This window comes from Hyla sarda, chromosome 6, assembly GCF_029499605.1.
Source record: "Hyla sarda isolate aHylSar1 chromosome 6, aHylSar1.hap1, whole genome shotgun sequence".
NCBI lineage: Eukaryota > Metazoa > Chordata > Amphibia > Anura > Hylidae > Hyla > Hyla sarda.
Genome location: NC_079194.1, coordinates 48,584,464 through 48,603,154, shown reverse-complemented (window position 1 = coordinate 48,603,154; position 18,691 = coordinate 48,584,464). Strand labels below are relative to the sequence as shown.

Here is an 18,691-nt window from a genome sequence, read left to right as displayed (position 1 = left end):
AACTTGAGAACGTAGATTTCAAGTTTGAGAGCGGTGACTTGAAACTCAATAGACTTCAGTTGAAATTGAAGTGGGTTGATCGGCAGCTGAATTGACTCTATATAGGACTTCAATTTGGCAATCTGGTGTCTCAGAGTCCCGTACTGTTCCGGCTCTTTACAACTTCCAACCCGCTGTCGCACTCTGCGCCATTTCCCTTGCTGAACTCTCTCTCTTTTTTGGTCTCCGGCCCTAGACTCCAACAAAATGGCAGCAGCGGCAGCGAGGGCTTCAGTGGGTGGGGTCTCTGGATCACGCACGCAGGAAGGCCCCGTGCTGACTTCACCTCTTTCTCTTACAACTTGTAACTCCCCTGTACTCCTCGCCTCCCCCCTTACTTTACACGCGCACTTTCTCCACACAGCACCGTGCGCGCAACCCCTTACTCCGGAGTATAAATCACAATACATGAATAAAGTCCGTTACTTTCTGGGGGGGAGTACACTTTCACTAGTGGCAACAGCACTAGGCACACACCCGAATCCTGTTCATGCGACGCCAAAAAGGCTTTTGTGGTGGCGGAATTTGGATAAAGCCTTGTGGGGGTGTAGGGTAGTTAGGGTGTTGCTGTTCAGGATAGTTAAGGGCGCTGTTAACCCTTGTCACTCATGATGCCAGGGTGAGGGTTAAATGCTGTATTCTTTATAGGCCTATTGCCACCCTTCCCAAGAGCAATAGGTGATGCAGAAATAAAGGATTGTCCACAACCACTGTTAACTGAAAACTTGCAGGAACTTTTACTGAAGAATTTCTGTACATCTGTACATGCAGCAATAGTAACAGTCCAGATAACAGAGTCTCTATGCATATAGCTGAGCAGCAATTGACAGTTGGGATCAGACAAGCTCAATTTTGCTTCTTAGGGATTGTATAGCAGAGATCCGCTAGATTTAAGGGTGCGTTTAGGTCCAGTGATCTTGCGGTGAGTAGCGGGGAATTGCTTAGTATATCCGCTATGTTAAAGGCCTAGGCCGCAAGGCTTTGGCCTAGTAAATCGTCTTGCAAGCTGCGGAGGTCCTACCTCTTCCAGAGTCAGCAACCCAAGAGAGAAGAGACCGATCAAGACGGAGCAGGTCCCTTATATGGGCAGGGGCTTGCCGTTTTGGATTGGTCTATAACAACTGTCACTCACCGTTACATTGCATTGTGGGTGAACACGTCACGGGAATCTCCAAAGGTCTTGTAGCAAAACCATAGAGTTCTAACCTAATCACGTGACCCGCAGGTCCTGCTACGCATGAACAGGTAGGCAATTAAATATATACATATTTATATACGTATACTTATATTGATAAGAACTTCCATATAGTCATAGACTAACTGAGGGGTGACAAGGGGATAATTACAGAAGAGGGACCCCGACGTCCTAGGGACTCTGACTATGGGGACTTCTATAAAGGTAACGTACCGGGACACCACACTTTCTTCACCAGCATAGTGAAACAACTCATCATCAGCAGGTACACCTGGAGCAGGACCTGAACCAGCAGGTGGTGGCATACCTTGACATGACCCTGCCAACACACCTTGAAGATCGGCTGGACTTCTGGGCATCAAAACTTGATTTGTGGCCGCAACTAGCAGAGTTTGCCCAGGAAAAGCTGTCCTGCCTGACCAGTAGTGTGCCATCAGAGCGGGTGTTTAGTGCGATGGGGGTCATAGTAACCCCAAGGAGAACTCGCCTGTCCACCAAAAATGTGGAGAGACTGACCTTAGTGAAGATGAATCAGGCATGGATCAGCCAGGATTTCCACCCACCAATGCCTGATGCATCAGAGTAGATTGACCATGGTGCCACACCAACACAAATATGGATAGTGCAAAACATATTTAAGGTGCTGCTCCCCAGTGGCAGAAATTCCTCTGCATCAGACCACAAGTAAGTATGGAGGATATGCATTAGCTAAAACTTTTCTTAGGATAAAATATATGGACCAAATTTTTTTGAATATAACAAAAGGTATGGTGTGCAAAAAAACACCATGTGCCACCTACACCACCAAGTATTAATGTGATGCAAAGACCTCTAAAAGGTGGAAGGGAACAACGTATGGTCCATTGTAACAGGTGCAGGGAAAAAATTCCCCTGTTAGGCCCTACTCTCACACTATTAACTCCCTTGTTGGCAAGTGTTACTCGACCTTAAAAGGGCAGCCTCACACAGGAACCTCTTCCTATTTCCACCTAAAAACACTGCCATTTCCCAGGGTTTTTAGGTGAAAATAGGGAGAGGTTCCTGTGTGAGGCCACCATTTTTAGGGCGTGTAACACTTGCCAAGAAGGGAATTAATAGTGCGAGAGTAGGGCCTTACAGGGCAAGTTCTTACCTCCACCGGTTACAATGGACCATACATTGTTCCTGTGGTGGCCCAGTACAGGAGGTGTTACCCCGTATCCTTGCTGCCCTGTCAGGCAGCCTCCTGCGGTGTCCCCTGCCCCCCCCCCTACCCCCCGCATCTGTTTATTGTAATTGTATATAATCCCTATATTAGATATGTAAGAGTGGAGGCCTCAAGTCCAGTCTGCAGCCACAAGCTACCAACCTGCAAGTAAGCCACAGTTACAGTCGTGTCACTCACAAGTCTGTCAAGTCAGTCATCAGTCTAGTCAACATGGCCTGCACTAAATTGTCCACCTCTACTACAAGTCTCAGCAAACCCTTAAAGGGGTATTCCAGGAAAAAACTTTTTTTTAATATATCAACTGGCTACAGAAAGTTAAACAGATTTGTAAATTACTTCTATTATAAAATCTTAACCCTTTCAGTACTTATGAGCTTCTGAAGTTAAGGTTGTTCTTTTCTGTCTAAGTGCTCTCTGATGACACCTGTCTTGGGAAACGCCCAGTTTAGAAGAGGTTTGCTATGGGGATTTGCTTCTAAACTGGGTGTTTCCTGAGACACGTGTTATCAGAGAGCACTTAGACAGAAAAGAACAACCTTAACTTCAGAAGCTCATAAGTACTGAAAAGATTAAGATTTTTTTTTAATAGAAGTAATTTACAAATCTGTTTAACTTTCTGGAGCCAGTTTATACATAAAAAAAAGTTTTTTCCTGGATAACCCCTTTAACCCCTTAAGGACGCAGGACATAAATGTACGTCCTGGTGCGGTGGTACTTAACGCACCAGGACGTACATTTACGTCCTAAGCATAACCGCGGGCATCGGAGCGATGCCCGTGTCATGCGCGGCTGATCCCGGCTGCTGATCGCAGCCAGGGACCCGCCGGCAATGGCCGACGCCCGCGATCTCGCGGGCGTCCGCCATTAACCCCTCAGGTGCCGGGATCAATACAGATCCCGGCATCTGCGGCAGTGTGCGATTTGAATGAATGATCGGATCGCCCGCAGCGCTGCTGCGGGGATCCGATCATTCATAACGCCGCACGGAGGTCCCCTCTCCTTCCTCCGTCCGGCTCCCGGCGTCTCCTGCTCTGGTCTGTGATCGAGCAGACCAGAGCAGGAGATGACCGATAATACTGATCTGTTCTATGTCCTATACATAGAACAGATCAGTATTAGCAATCATGGTATTGCTATGAATAGTCCCCTATGGGGACTATTCAAGTGTAAAAAAAAATGTAAAAGTAAAAGTAAAAAAAAAGTGAAAAATCCCCTCCCCCAATAAAAAAGTAAAACGTCAGTTTTTTCCTATTTTACCCCCAAAAAGCGTAAAATTTTTTTTTATAGACATATTTGGTATCGCCGCGTGCGTAAATGTCCGAACTATTAAAATAAATTGTTAATGATCCCGTATGGTTAACGGTGTGAACGAAAAAAAAAAACAAAGTCCAAAATTCCTACTTTTTTAATACATTTTATTAAAAAAAAAAATTATAAAAAATGTATTAAAAGTTTTTTATATGCAAATGTGGTATCAAAAAAAGTACAGATCATGGCGCAAAAAATGAGCCCCCATACCGCCGCTTATACGGAAAAATAAAAAAGTTATAGGTCATCAAAATAAAGGGATTATAAACGTACTAATTTGGTTAAAAAGTTTGTGATTTTTTTTAAGCCCAACAATAATATAAAAGTATGTAATAATGGGTATCATTTTAATTGTATTGACCCTCAGAATAAAGAACACATGTCATTTTTACCATAAATTGTACGGCGTGAAAACGAAACCTTCCAAAATTAGCAAAATTGCGTTTTTCGTTTTAATTTCCCAACAAAAATAGTGTTTTTTGGTTGCGCCATACATTTTATGATATAATGAGTGATGTCATTACAAAGGACAACTGGTCGCGCAAAAAACAAGCCCTCATACTAGTCTGTGGATGAAAATATAGAAGAGTTATGATTTTTAGAAGGCAAGGAGGAAAAAATGAAAACGTAAAAATTAAATTGTCTGAGTCCTTAAGGCCAAAATGGGCTGAGTCCTTAAGGGGTTAAGGTCTCTGAAGTCACTGGTCACCTCCGTGGGCCTGGCTGAACTGTATAGACTTTTCCACCTGTCTAACCCCAGTAAAGCTACCGCTGTCCGTAAATTAGTGTCGGAGTCATTATTGCCCCCGTGCCTAGCCCAGGATCCAGCGGTATACCTCTGGGTGGTATTGAGGATAAACTATGCTCGGGCATCATGAATTTAAGGGGTTAATTCCTTTTGCCTCTAGGGTAATTCCATCTGCCCTTTGCATCACACCCCATACCACAACTTTTGGCATCCTACGAACAGGATACGGGTGTGTGCCTTATGCGACAAGTCCTCCCCCAGTCTGAACTGTGTCCAGTATTGTCAGTGAAAATCGCATGCCGATGCAAATAAAATTTGCGCCAGAAAGTGTACGGGACTATACCTGTGAAAAGTGTTTTACCCGAGGCGCTTGTGAAATAGAGGGGGAAGTGAAGAAAAGACTGTTACCTGCTACTGTGATCTGTGTGAACTGTATAGAGGTGGTACCTGAAAGGTTAATTTGGTTAGGTTTTTCCCGCACGCGTGCGGTCGCAGCTCCACCCTGTCAGTCCCCAGCAGTGACACCTCTTCAGTGCTGCGAGGAGGAACCAAAGAGCCAATCTGTGTTGCACAGGGGAAGATTTTGCTGACCGGACCAAAACAGAAAGTTTCCTGGACGCAGCCATATTGGATGCTCCAGCTGCTGCGCTCGTCTCTGTTACCTGTTAAGCACCCGCTGCAGTGCAGACTCTGCAAACACCAACGATTGTCAGTATCAAGTCTCCAGAGCCAATAGCTATCAGTATTAACCTGTTAGCGCCCACAAGTCTGGTCGCAAGGCAAATTACAACCGGGTGCCTGCAAAATAGAGGGGGAGTATCCATTACAGTACCCCCATCAGTCAAGTCAAAGCCGATGCCGCTCTACAGTAATCACCTTAAAGGAGAATGCACCTGATTTCCCTTAAAGAGACAGCACACTCAAAATTCAACAGGATGTCAGAACCCAGGTACGTCTCCGGCTGTATGAAAGGCAACAAAAGCCAGGTGAGATCGTATGCTGTAGCCCTGCAGAATACCCTAGAGCAGGGGTCTCAAACTCCCGGCCTGCGGAATGAAATTTTGCGGCCCGGGTGCTGGGCAGGTGATTTCTTCAGGCATTTAGCCCAGCTTTGGGCAAGCAGCGCTAAATACCGGAAGACTTCACACACGTTGGCATACACTGCTACTGTGCCTATATCTACCTGCTGCCTATAATGAGCCTTCCTGGAGGGAAGTGCGCCATTGGTGACGTCATTGTATCCGCAGCGCAGGACGCCGGGATGCTGACATCTTGCACGCCGCATGTGATGACGTCACCTAACACGCGCATCCCTGCAAAGAAGGCTCGTTTTAGGCTGCAGCAGGGAGATGTAAGTACTGTAGCTGTGAAACTTAACTTGCCTAATTACTTGCCTAATAAGGGAGGACCTGCTTATCACCAGGGGCTAACCTATCTTCTTAGGGGCATAATTGCTTAAATAGGAGCCCTACCTGCCAGGGGTAATATCTATCCGGGGGCCTGTACATCTATTGGGAACCCCTACCAGATCATCAGGAAGGGCTCCCCAGTGGATAGAAAGGCCCCCAGATATTACCCCCATAAGGGATGGGGATCATATCTATCTGGGGCCTCTATACCTATTTGGGAGCCCTACCTGATGGGGGTCATATCTATCCGGGGGCCTGTGTATCTACTTGGGAGCCCTACCTGATGGGGGTCATATCTGGGGGCCTGAAAGGGGTGCATGATGGGGGCATTATAAGTGAGGGGTGCATGATGGGGGCATTATACAGTGTGTGAGGGTTGCATGATGGGGCATTATATGTGAGGGGCGCATGATGGGGGCATTATATGTGAGGGGCGCATGCGGCCCAGCCTCACCCAGCCTATACCTCCAGTGGCCCCAGAAAATTTTAGTTTGAGACCCCTGCCCTAGAGACTGTACAAAAATTAGATGGTATAACTCCCGAGCAGGGCAACAAGGTGTTAATCGACAGATTTATTGATGGGGCCCTTAATAAGTGGGACAAAGCCCAGCTGAGAATGTTAGCGGTGCAACACCCCAACATGTCAATCCCCGCTTTCAAAAGACTGGCTATCCAAGTGATTGAGTCCAGGACTGAGTTAGAGGAAGTTTGTGCACCCCTTACACCCGTTCAAGCCAGACCTATATCACCACAGTCACATGTCCCCGCTCCAGTGTCTTCTACTTTGCCAGTCGTTGCAGCCTCAGACTTACAGACTGTTAGGCAGGACATTGAACAACTTACCAAGGCTGTAAAGGAGCTGGCCACCCGGTGTGCTCCCTCTGACCATGAACCGCCCATGCATAGAAAACCTGCCCCTGCTCCTACCCTCCGCAATCCCAACTACCGCAATCCTCCAGCCAATAGACCCTCGGTGACTCAAAGGTCCTTTTGTACTTATTGTAACAAGTCAGGACATTGGAAAATGCAGTGTTGGGATTTAAACGGATTTCCCCTGAGGCCAAGGACCGGCCCTCAGGAAAACAGACATCAGTTCCAATCCCTGAACGATCTAAGTCAGGATTCTCACTTTGTCGCCTCCTGCCCCTATGTAAAAATTGTTGTAGAAGGTGTACCGTTGTAGGCGTTGATAGATACAGGTCACAAGTGTCTACTATACCTAAAAGTGTTTTTTATTAGCATCATTGGGATGATAGTTTATTGTGTGAGCCTGATGCTGTTAACTTCCGAGTAGTTGCGGGTAATGGGCAACCAGTCCCCAGACATGGATACTGGGAGTTAACTATTCAGTTGGGAAAGCATGTACTTACCAGGCAGGGAGTGATTGTAACTAATATGACAGATAAGGGGTCTGCCGAGTTTAGATTGGGGATGAACATTATTAAAAAAATTTAGCTGAAATATTAGATGCCTTGCATGCCTCTCTTCCCATCTTTCCCCTTCAGGCCAGCAGGCTGCGCAGCTCCACTTGAAAGTTCTACAGGCGGAGCAGAAGTTTGCCAACAAGAAAGGTGAAATCTGCATAGTACTAGTTCAAGACATCAGGTCAGTGACCTTACAACCCAACACGGAGACCATCATCTGGTGTCATGCACATCCCGGAGTCAAGAATAGGGACTATCAAGCCCTGCTGGAACCTATGCAATTGGAAGGTCACCCTCTTGTTCGAGCCACGAGAAGCCTTGTCACTGTCACCAAGGGGAGAGTGAAGGACATTGTGACACAACATCTGGTGGCTCAACAGCATGCAGCTCAAGTGGCTGAAGGATCCGGTGTGAGCCCTCCAGAGCCCTGGTGGGCACAACTCCAGGTTGGAGACAACACTACCCCAAGGGACCAAGTCAATAGAATCATCAATGTCACCAAGAGGTACTATGAGGCTTTCAGCAAGCACCCCACAGACTTTGAGCATATGTTAATGATCCAGCACTGAATCCTCACAGGTGATATCTCACCTATCAAGGAAAGACACTGTCCGGTCCAGGCATGTATCAGACTGTCAAGAAGATGCTGGCCAACATGAAAGAGGCAGACGTGATTTAGGAAAGTCAGAGCCCCTGTGCGGCGCCATTTGTCCTGGTCAGGAAGAAAGATGGAACCATCAGCTTCTGTGTCGATTGAACAATGTCACAGATAAAGATGCTTATCCTTTGCCAAGGATTAAGGAGTCACTCACAGCCCTCAGGTCAGCTGCTTACTTCTCTACTCTGGACTTAACTAGCGGATATTGGCAAGTGCCCATGACCGTGGAGGATCTGTAGAAGACCACCTTCGTGACACCCATGGATCTGTACGAGTTCAAAAGTATGCCACTTGGGCTGTGCAATGCCCCTGCTATGCTCCAGCGTCTGATGGAAAGGTGCCTGGGTGCACTGAATTTTCAAAGTGTCCTATTGTACCTGGGCAATGTCATTGTGTATTCCGAGTCCTACCAGGAGCCCCTCAGTCATCTGTCAGACGTCTTCCAAGTTTTCATCAAGCAAGGATTAAATATTAAACCGTCCAAGTGTCACCTGCTCAAGCCTCAGGTCCATTACTTGGGTCATGATGTCAGGGCAGAAAGGGTCCAGTCCAAACCTGAAAAGGTAGAAGCTGTCAAGAAGTGGCCTACCCTGCACATGGTGAAAGATGTCAGGAGCTTCCTGCGATTTGCCGGCCCCTCACAGCTCTCTAATGGGGTACAGCGAAGGAGAACTACAATTGAAGACTACCTATTGAATGGGCCGAAGAGCAAGAGACAGCATTCCGAGCTCTTAAACATCTGCTGACAGAACCCCCATCTTGGTGTATCCAGACTACAGTCAGCCAATCTGGCTATATACTGATGCCAGTTTCGACGGTCTGGGAGATGCCCTTTCCCAAATCCAAGAGGGGTAAGAGTGAGTAATTGCCTATGCCAGTCGTAACCCGGGAGGAGCAGAGAAGAACAATGCAAATTACAGTTCACTCAAGTTAGTGCTGCTCGGATGGTGCAATAATGTGGATGGTACCCAGAGTATTATGTAACAATATTTTATTGAAACACATACAATAGGGGGTACAGACAGGACAAGACGCGTTTCGGGAGTGAGCCCTCCCTTTCTCAATTGTGGACATATGCAGTCTGATGTGACAGGGGATGTGGTACATATAAATACATTTACAATCTGGCGCCAAAAACATTCCTCATTGGTTCAAACGTCCACCTATCAGAAACCTTCCATCCCGCAACAGTTTTCTTCATAGACTTTACATTATCAGATAGGCAGTGATCTGATTGGTCCAACCACCCACCCTCGTCACTTAAGAAACCTATGATTGACTTGAATCATATGGTCTCTTACATTCATAATACCTATGTTTACCGCCATACAACTACCCTTCAGCTCATTGATTGACTGAACAGCTGGCTAACTTTATCTCCCATTGGTTGGAAATGCACACCACGTGACTATATAAACAAAGAGAAGCGCTCTCAACATCAACACAATACGTCACCCCAATCTCACAATCTGATTGGTTGCCGACTCTACATTGAAATAAGCGGCACATACAAATCCCGACTTACCCGTAAGGACGGTATAGTACGTCATCGCGTGTCTATACTCTAATTGGCTGCCCTTTGCACATAGACAAACAGCGGCAAGCCTTAACCACGGCCATTGTGACCATGCCTCACTATCAACACTAGCTAGCCCAAGCCTCGTTCTGAGTCCGTGGCTACCATGACTAGTACGTAACTGTTAGACTATGTAAAGTGGATTTGCAATGAATAAAGCAAATTCCAATAATTTACAAGTACCAAACACAATATTCTCTATATTGTTTTCTAAATATGACCATTTTTATTCGAAATGAATATGCAGCATCACTTTTTTCTTATGTTCAACCTTTGACCTGTGCCGGAATGTTTTTGGCGCCAGATTGTAAATGTATTTATATGTACCACATCCCCTGTCACATCAGACTGCATATGTCCACAATTGAGAAAGGGAGGGCTCACTCCCGAAACGCGTCTTGTCCTGTCTGTACCCCCTATTGTATGTGTTTCAATAAAATATTGTTACATAATACTCTGGGTACCATCCACATTATTGCACCATCCGAGCAGCGCCGACGAGAAGGGTTTTTTCCTGTTTCTTCATACCGTACTTTGTTCCAAGACTTATGCCGATCCCTGCGAGGACATCAGCCGCAGCCCGCAGGCTGCAGCTCCGGACTACCGCTCACTACCCCAACACGGAGGGGTTACATGCATGAACCCAAGGTTCACTTAAGGTGAGCATACTACTTAATCCTTCGCTTTAATACATATCATCGGAATTACACGAGGCGCCGTCCTCCTTCTTTTGCTTTTCTAGTTCACTCAAGTTGGAATTCTCGTCCTGGTATGGGCCATGACCGAAAAGTTCAAAGACTATTTGGCTGCCGCGCCATTCACTGTCTACACGGACAATAACGCGTTGGCCCATCTGAACACTGCCAAGTTGGGTGCTATCGATCAGCGTTGGGCTTCAAGATTAGCCAATTACAGTTTCACCATAAAGTACAGAAGCGGCAAGTAAAATTTCAATGTCTATGTACAATGTCTCGGATGACCCCCGGCGAAGAACCCCTGTCGAAGATGTGTCAGAAGACATGGAGATACCACCATTCTATCAACAGTTCATGAACCAGAATGTTGTGACCGCCCTCATGGATGGTGAACCCAGGTCCGAAAAGGTTAAAGAAGACCTATACACCTGAAAGACTCTACAAGACGAAAGTCAAGTCATGGGGGATCTGATGGACTATCTTCTGGTGAAAAAGGTACCAACCCGTCTACGCTGAGCCCAGTTTGACTACGAGCTGAAACGTCTGTTGCGACAGAGTAAGCGACTGTCCAGGGTGCAACAGGACAATTGCCCCCCCCCCGAGATTGCTGCCCCTCCCGATACTATATTAGTGATAAGTGGGAGCTGTCAGCCCCGGCTGCACTGTCCCCTCACCTGCAGCGTGTGAACCGCTGCCCCCACCTCCAGAGACGCTGATTAAAACGAGCCCTACCTTGGTCTGATCCGCGCCGCCGTTCGCCCGCAATTGTAGTTTTAATCTCTGTGTATATACGGCTGTAACTGGCAAAGGCGGTGCTTCTGCGGGCTAACTGACACTGACGTCAGCGCCGCTCATGAATATTCATCCCTCCCTCTTGTTAGGAGCGGCGAAGAGAGGGAGAACAGGAGGGATGAATATTCATGAGCGGCGCTGACGTCAGTGTCAGTTAGCCCGCAGAAGCACCGCCTTTGCCAGTTACAGCCAGATATACACAGAGATTAAAACTACAATTGCGGGCAAACGGCGGCGCGGATCCGACCAAGGTAGGGCTCGTTTTAATCAGCGTCTCCCGCACTATCCACCAATACCGGGAGAAAATATGTGACAGTTTTCCTTTAAGATTTTTCAATAGAAGTAATTTACAAATCTGCTTAACTCTCTGGAGCCAGTTGATATGGAAAATAGTTTTTCACCGGAATACCCCTTTAAATACAAAGGAAGGTGCTGTGACTATGAAGAAAAAAAAATATTTGCAAATAATTCATATTTATATTTCAATAACTGATTATAAAAACATTCCCCCCCCCCCCTAAAATAAAGAAAAAAACAAGAATTAAAAAACAACCATTTTTGTCATTTCTACACTAGCAAAGAGCTGGTGTGAATTTTTTTATATGGAAAATGTATATACTAAAAGTCCCCTAATGGGACTAATAAAGTAAAAAAAAATAAAAATAAAAAAATAAAAAAGGATCTTAATAAAGTTAAATAAGATAAAAAAATATTAACCCCTCCCATATTAAAAGTTTAAATCACCCCCTTTTCCCATATTCCATATAAAAAATATATAAACATAATAAAAATAAACACAAATGTTGTAGAAAGTACAGCTTCTCGGCACTGCATACACCCAATTCGGAAACAGCAAACAGAGTCCTCCTTAAAGCAGGAATGGCACTCACTGCACGCTTCAATTTTCTTCCTTTATTCCAAAAAAGTGCAGGTTATAAAAACGGCATAGTTCACCTGGCAAGGTGCAGACGCCAGCTTGTGTGCTCACAGGTTACAATTGTTTCACTGAACTGAGCTTCAACATATGTGGTATCGCCGCGTGTGTAAATGTCTGAGCTATAAAAATATATTGTTAACTAAACCACACAGTCAGTGGCGTACACGCAAAAAAAAATTCCAAAGTCCAAAATTGCGTATTTTTTGTCACTTTGTATATCCTAAAATTTTTTTTTAATAAAAATTGATCAAAAAGCCCCATTAAAACAAAAACGGTACAAAAAAAATGAGACCTTGTACATCTCTGTATATGGAAAAATAAAAAAGTTATAGTGGTCAGAAGATGACAAATTTAAACATACTCATTTTGATGCACGTAGTTATAAATTTTTTTAAAGTAGTAAAATAAAATAAAACCTATATAAATTAGGTATCTTTGTAACCATATTAACCTATGGCATAAAGATATGCTGTAATTTTTACCAAAAAGTGCACTGTGTAAAATCAGAAGCCCCCAAAAGTTACAAAATGGCGTTTTTCTCCCCAATTTTGCCACAAATATTTTTTTTCTGGTATCGCCGCAAATTTTATGGTGAAATGATTGATGTCATTACAAAGTATGATTGGTGGCACAAAAAAATAAGCCCTCATATGGGTCTGTAGGTTCAAAATTTAAAAGCGTTATGATTTTTAGAAGGTGAGGTGGAAAATATGAAAGTGCAAAAATGAAAAAACCTGTGGTCCTTAAAGGGGTAGTCCAGTGGTGAAAAACTCATCCCCTATCCTAAGGATAGGGGATAAGTTTGAGATCGCAGGGGGTCCGACCGCTGCGGCCCCCTGCGATCTCTCTGTACGGGGGCCAGGCTCTCCGGCCAGATATCGGGTGTCGACCCCCGCACGAAGCGGCGGCTGACACGCCCCCTCAATACATCGCTATGGCAGAGCCGGAGATTGCTGAAGGCAGCGCTCCGGCTCTGCCATAGAGTTGTATTGAGGGGGCGTGTCGGCCGCCGCTTCGTGCGGGGGTCGACAAGCCCCCTTCGCACGGGCTACCTGGGCCCCCTACAGGAGATCGCGGGGGGCCCCAGCGGTCGGACCCCCCGCGATCTGCAACTTATCCCCTATCCTTAGGATAGGGCATAAGTTGTTCACCACTTGTGCACTACTGGACTACACCTTTAAGGGGTTAATATTTATGTTAATTATCATGTTAATGGAAAGCCCCTTTAGGGTAGGGTCACATGGAGCTACCCAGCCACTGCAGACAGCTCGCTCTTGTGACATTCGATGTAGTGAGAAGAGCGAGCTCCCTGCTGCAGCTTGGTAGCTCTGTGTGTCCACTTGTGACTGCCGGTGGAAAATCCGCTGCTACGAGTGCTAAGTGAAATACGCTGCGGATGCGCCCCATGTGACCCTACCCTTAGGGTATATACACACATACAGATACATGCACATGTATGAAGTGCAGGATTTAAAGCTGCAGATTTTATGCTGCAGTATTCAATATAAATTAAATGACTGAACACAGCTTCAATTCCTGCGTATCAAATATGCATGGGATACTGTACGAGTGAATAGACCCTTAAAGGGGCATATTGGCCTTAGACATCTTATCTCCTATCCAAAGGATAGGGGATAAGATGTCTGAACGCAGGGGTCCCGCCGCTGGGACCCCCGCGATCTCCGTGCAGCCCCCAACATTGTGTCAAGCACTGCTCTTGAGACGTGACGTCACGGCCCCTCCATTCATGTCTATGGGTGGGGGAGTGACGGACATCACGCCCCCCCCATAGACATAAATGGAGGGGCTGTGGCTGTGACGTTATGAGGGGGTGTGGTGGTGACATCCCATCTCTGTCTCGGGAGCAGCGTCCGGCACAGAATTTCGGGGGCTGCACGGAGATCGTGGGGGTCCCAGCGGCCGGACCCCTGCAATCAGACATCTTATGCCCTATCCTTTGGATAGGGAATAATACGTCTAAGGCCGGAATACCCCTTTAAGTTTACTTACTGTCATTTTCTCTACTTTTAAAGCTATTTTAAAAAGAAAGAACTGACAAGTCCATCTAGCTATCTACGTCGTTCATAGATCACATCTGTAAAATAAATAAATAAATAAAAGGAGTTTATGGACCTTACCCCATATGTATAGTGGGATGGGAGAGATTCTGGGTGATATGCTAAATGCACAATTCCACCAGTATGAATAGACCCTTACTACTACATTTCTTCTAATATACATATAGGGGGAGATTTATCAAAACCTGTGCAGAGGAAGAGTGGTGCAGTTGCCCATAGCAACCAATCAGATTGCTTCTTTCATTTTCCACAGGCCTCTAAAGAGGCCTGTGGAAAATGAAAGAAGCAATCTGATTGGTTGCTATGGGCAACCGCACCACTCTTCCTCTGCACAGGTTTTGATAAATCTCCCCCATAGTGTACAGTATTACTTAATATACCGAAAAAAATCTTCTGACAATTAGATACAATTCATGTTATGTTGAGAGACTATTAATGTCCCGGTTTACTTTAAACTATCTATGTTTTAAACTATTTAACTCTATTGGACCATAAAGCCTACTTTTAATGAGCGCTATATAAATATTGCATTCTTGGAATTTTTTACTATTTTTTTTTTCCCCCGACTAGATCACTTCTCCCTAATCTCTACAGTTATTGCCAAAATGAAGCTTTCAGGAATTTAGACATTCATCATGGAAAAGAAAACAGAATGCTGCCAGGTCATTGATGTGTATGTAGTTTATCTGTTGACCCATCACAGAAATCCTGGAATGTCCAAAATGAAATTAATTGGAAGTGGAAACGAATTGTCTTTATGTAGTGAACACTCGGAAAATAAGAAGCAGCCTATCTAATAGTAATAGGGCTAATTATAGAATTTTTGGTTCTAACAGTGACATTAAATTATTAATGTTGAAGGGATTGTCCACAGAATTCATTTTATATTGTTAAAAGCTCAGGGTGGGCTAGAAAAGTAAAAAAAAAAGACCCGAAGTCACTACTAGCTTCTAGACATTTGGTCAGTATAGCATTAAAAACTAAAAAAAGACAGATGGGGTGCAAAATCTTTGCCTTAAAGTACAGTATTAGACAAAATTAAAATTGCAGAGCAAAGCGTTAGATGTTTAATCAATAAAAATGAATAAAATGAATGGGTTTTATTTACAAAAAATGTTGAGGGCAGATTTACCATTTAAACTGTTCCAGAAGTATTTATTTATGTGCACATTTTTGTCTGAAATCAGCAAAATAAGCCCATTTGATCACCAATTATATGTATATTTGTAATATACATTGGTTAAAAAATTTGTATACTTTTGGGTGGAAAAATACTGTCCCTGCAGCTCTTGCCTGTGTGTCTCTATGAGGAGACCAAATACAGGAAGAGAGGGCAGGACAAGTAGGGCTCTGTGCAGGCTCCTAATTTGTCAATTATCCGGCTGTTTTACAGAGCCGGGGCATTTTACAGAGACTCACTGCCCAGATGCCTGGTTGTCCTCGGTGTACAGAACCCTGCTTGTCCTCGGTGTACAGAGCCCTGCTTGTCCTTAGTGTACAGAGCCCTGCTTGTCCTTAGTGTACAGAGCCCTGCTTGTCCTGAGTGTACAGGGCACTGCTTGTCCTCAGTGCACAGAGCCCTGCTTGTCCTGAGTGAACAGAGTCCTGCTTGTCCTGAGTGTACAGAGCCCTGCTTGTCCTGAGTGTACAGAGCCCTGCTTGTCCTGGGTGTACAGAGCCCTGCTTGTCCTGGGTGTACAGAGCCCTGCTTGTCCTGGGTGTACAGAGCCCTGCTTGTCCTGGGTGTACAGAGCCCTGCTTGTCCTGGGTGTACAGAGCCCTGCTTGTCCTGGGTGTACAGAGCCCTGCTTGTCCTGGGTGTACAGAGCCCTGCTTGTCCTGGGTGTACAGAGCCCTGCTTGTTGTGGGTGTACAGAGCCCTGCTTGTACGGGGTGTACAGAGCCCTGCTTGTCCTCTGTCTACAGAGCCCTGCTTGTCCTCAGTCTACAGAGCCCTGCTTGTCCTCAGTCTACAGAGCCCTGCTTGTCCTCAGTCTACAGAGCCCTGCTTGTCCTCAGTCTACAGAGCCCTGCTTGTCCTCAGTCTACAGAGCCCTGCTTGTCCTCAGTGTACAGAGCCCTGCTTGTCCTCAGTGTACAGAGCCCTGCTTGTCCTGGGTGTACAGAGCCCTGCTTGTCCTGGGTGTACAGAGCCCTGCTTGTCCTCAGTGTACAGAGCTCTGCTTGTCACTCACACTACCTGCATTTGGACTCATCATATACATAGACATACAGTCAATAGCAGTAGGGACAAAAATATACTCATTTTTTTAACCAATGCATATTACAAATAGACATTTACTGGTATTATCTACATTATATAAAATTAAATATGTTGGGGGATTTTTTCTAATGTGTGAACTTAGGTCTTACGTTGTCTAGCTTAGTTTACACTGCCTAAGAATTGGGTCTATTGATTTTACTGGGGGGGGGGGGGGGGGGGACAACTTTAGGCTGATGTTGCATATAGTGTTGTCTAAATGTATTGTTTATTAAAATGTATTTATTTTTTTAAATAAATGTTGTATTTGTTAATGAAAAGACCTAATTGTTTCCAAATGTATCAGTATTTCTGGTGCTCACTGCTTCATGCACCATGTTGGTAACATGCTATTAATGCTTTTTCAATGAAGCCCAAAGTTTTATGAATTATACACCAGACTAAAGTTTTCTATTGTTTGCTATACTTTAAAGCGTACCTGTAATATGCCACAAAGAATTTATGTTATGCAGTACCTAATCCTGATCATGTATATATATGTGTCTAGCACCTATAACTCTCAGACAAAATACCTTCTATCTATTGCTCACTTGGTTTGCCATTCTATTCTCTGGAGGGGGTGTGTCCTGATTCTGAATGACTCATCTCCCCCCCCCCCCCTGAGTGCTGGATCTCATCATCCAATCACTGCAGGCTACCCCCTCCTCCCTCGTGCAGTCTGATAGGACAGGAGTGAGCACAGAGGAGTGCTGGTCCTATCTTCACTTCGTGGACCTTGTCTGTGCCTACGGACAAAGATAATGCTGCAGCCAGACAGGATTGTGTTCTGGATGGCATGGGAACCCCTAATGGTGTTTTATATTAGCCATGGTTTCTATAAAAATAAAATAATATTTTCTGATGAAGTATATTAGAAAGGTTATTGTTTTGACAAGATGTACAACATTTAAAATGTGTTTGAATCTTACAGTGCCGATTTAAAGCGATATGGTAAAACTGATTTAACCAGGGAAAGTCCCAGTGAAAACCCTGAAATGCTGATGTAAAAGTTGATTCACTCAAACTTAATCACATATGAAGTTAGGCTCAATGACAATATCTTTCCCAGTCATGATATAAGATGTGGTGAATACGGTCTATGTGCTGGACAATGCATAGCTGTAGTGTGTTAACTCTGAGTCAGAGGGATAACTACAACATGGCAGTCCTAGACAAGGAGGACAGAAAAATCCACACACGCTACTTTTCGGGAATTTTAATGACTAGTCAGGAGCTGCACATAAAATCCAAAGTCAAATTCTCCTGTAAGACGTTCTCCTGTTTACAGAAACCACCATGCCAACCATGAGTCTCTCAAAGCCACAAAGGAATCATTCAGCAGTATTATTTTTGGAATTTTTATTTTTCCAAGAATCTTCAGAATCTTAACATTTGGACGGATTATTTGGAAAATTTTAAGATAAAAGTGGTGTTAAGCAACAGACTCAGGCTTTTCTAAAAATATCTTTTGAAACATAAGTAAATGAATTGACCTGTCTGGTCGACAGGTTTTGAATCACTAAATGGTAAAATGACCAAAAATGACAGTACATATATTTTAGTTAAATAAATAGTTACATAGATGTATCGTAAACAACAAGTGCTGATCTTGCTGATCAATGACTGTTTAAGGAGCCATTACATGGCTTAGTTCACTGCAGGCTGGGCCACGGGACCAATTGCTGTTTTGTACGTGAGGCCCTTCATTTTCATCATTGTTCACCACACATTACACACTTACTCAGGGTGATGTGTGGCCAATAGATAAGCATTTTCTTCTTCCTAAGCCTATTATTTGGAATGAACATTCCAATGAACACTCAACTAACCAATAATCCAACCATGTTAAAGGGCCTTAAGGCATAGTTATAAATATCTGAGTACAGCACTTGGACACCCCTGTCAGTTTAATACGGACTGTACGCAGAGGTTTTGCTTGACCATTGTATCATTTAAAAGGGGTTATAAAAGATCTCTGTTCTCTCTCATGATTGGTCTTGGCCCAAGAAGTGGGACTCTCAGTGATCAGACTATTTTCTGTGATTAAATGATTCATTTCTATCTTGGGACGATCCCTTTATATTTTATTAAATGTTGCTGAGCTTGAAGAATTTCAGCCAGAAATAACTTATCCCCTATCCACAGGTAGGGGAAAGGTAGCAGATCACGGGGGTCTGACCGTGATCTCCTGAATGGGACCCAGTGCTCTCCCATTCATTCTGTGGGAGACCTAAGTACAGCACTGGGGCATCACTGGGGCCCCCAAAGGATGGAGCGTGTGCTGTCTACCGGTAGACGGCAAATGCTCCTTCACTGCTAGATGGGGTCCTGTTCCGGAGATTGCAGGGGGTCCCAGTGGTTGGGG

The 18,691-nt window shown here is 44.7% G+C and overlaps 1 protein-coding gene across 1 annotated transcript in view; it reads right to left on the bottom strand.

Moving 5' to 3' along the window:
• Positions 1 to 14,201, bottom strand: part of PDC (phosducin) — a 124,781-nt gene extending 110,580 nt beyond the window's left edge. Inside the window, exon 1 of the mRNA XM_056523631.1 lies at positions 14,127 to 14,201. The gene's annotated coding sequence lies outside the window, so the exon portion shown is untranslated. The remainder of the gene's footprint in view (positions 1 to 14,126) is intronic.
• Positions 14,202 to 18,691: the final 4,490 nt, after the last annotated feature.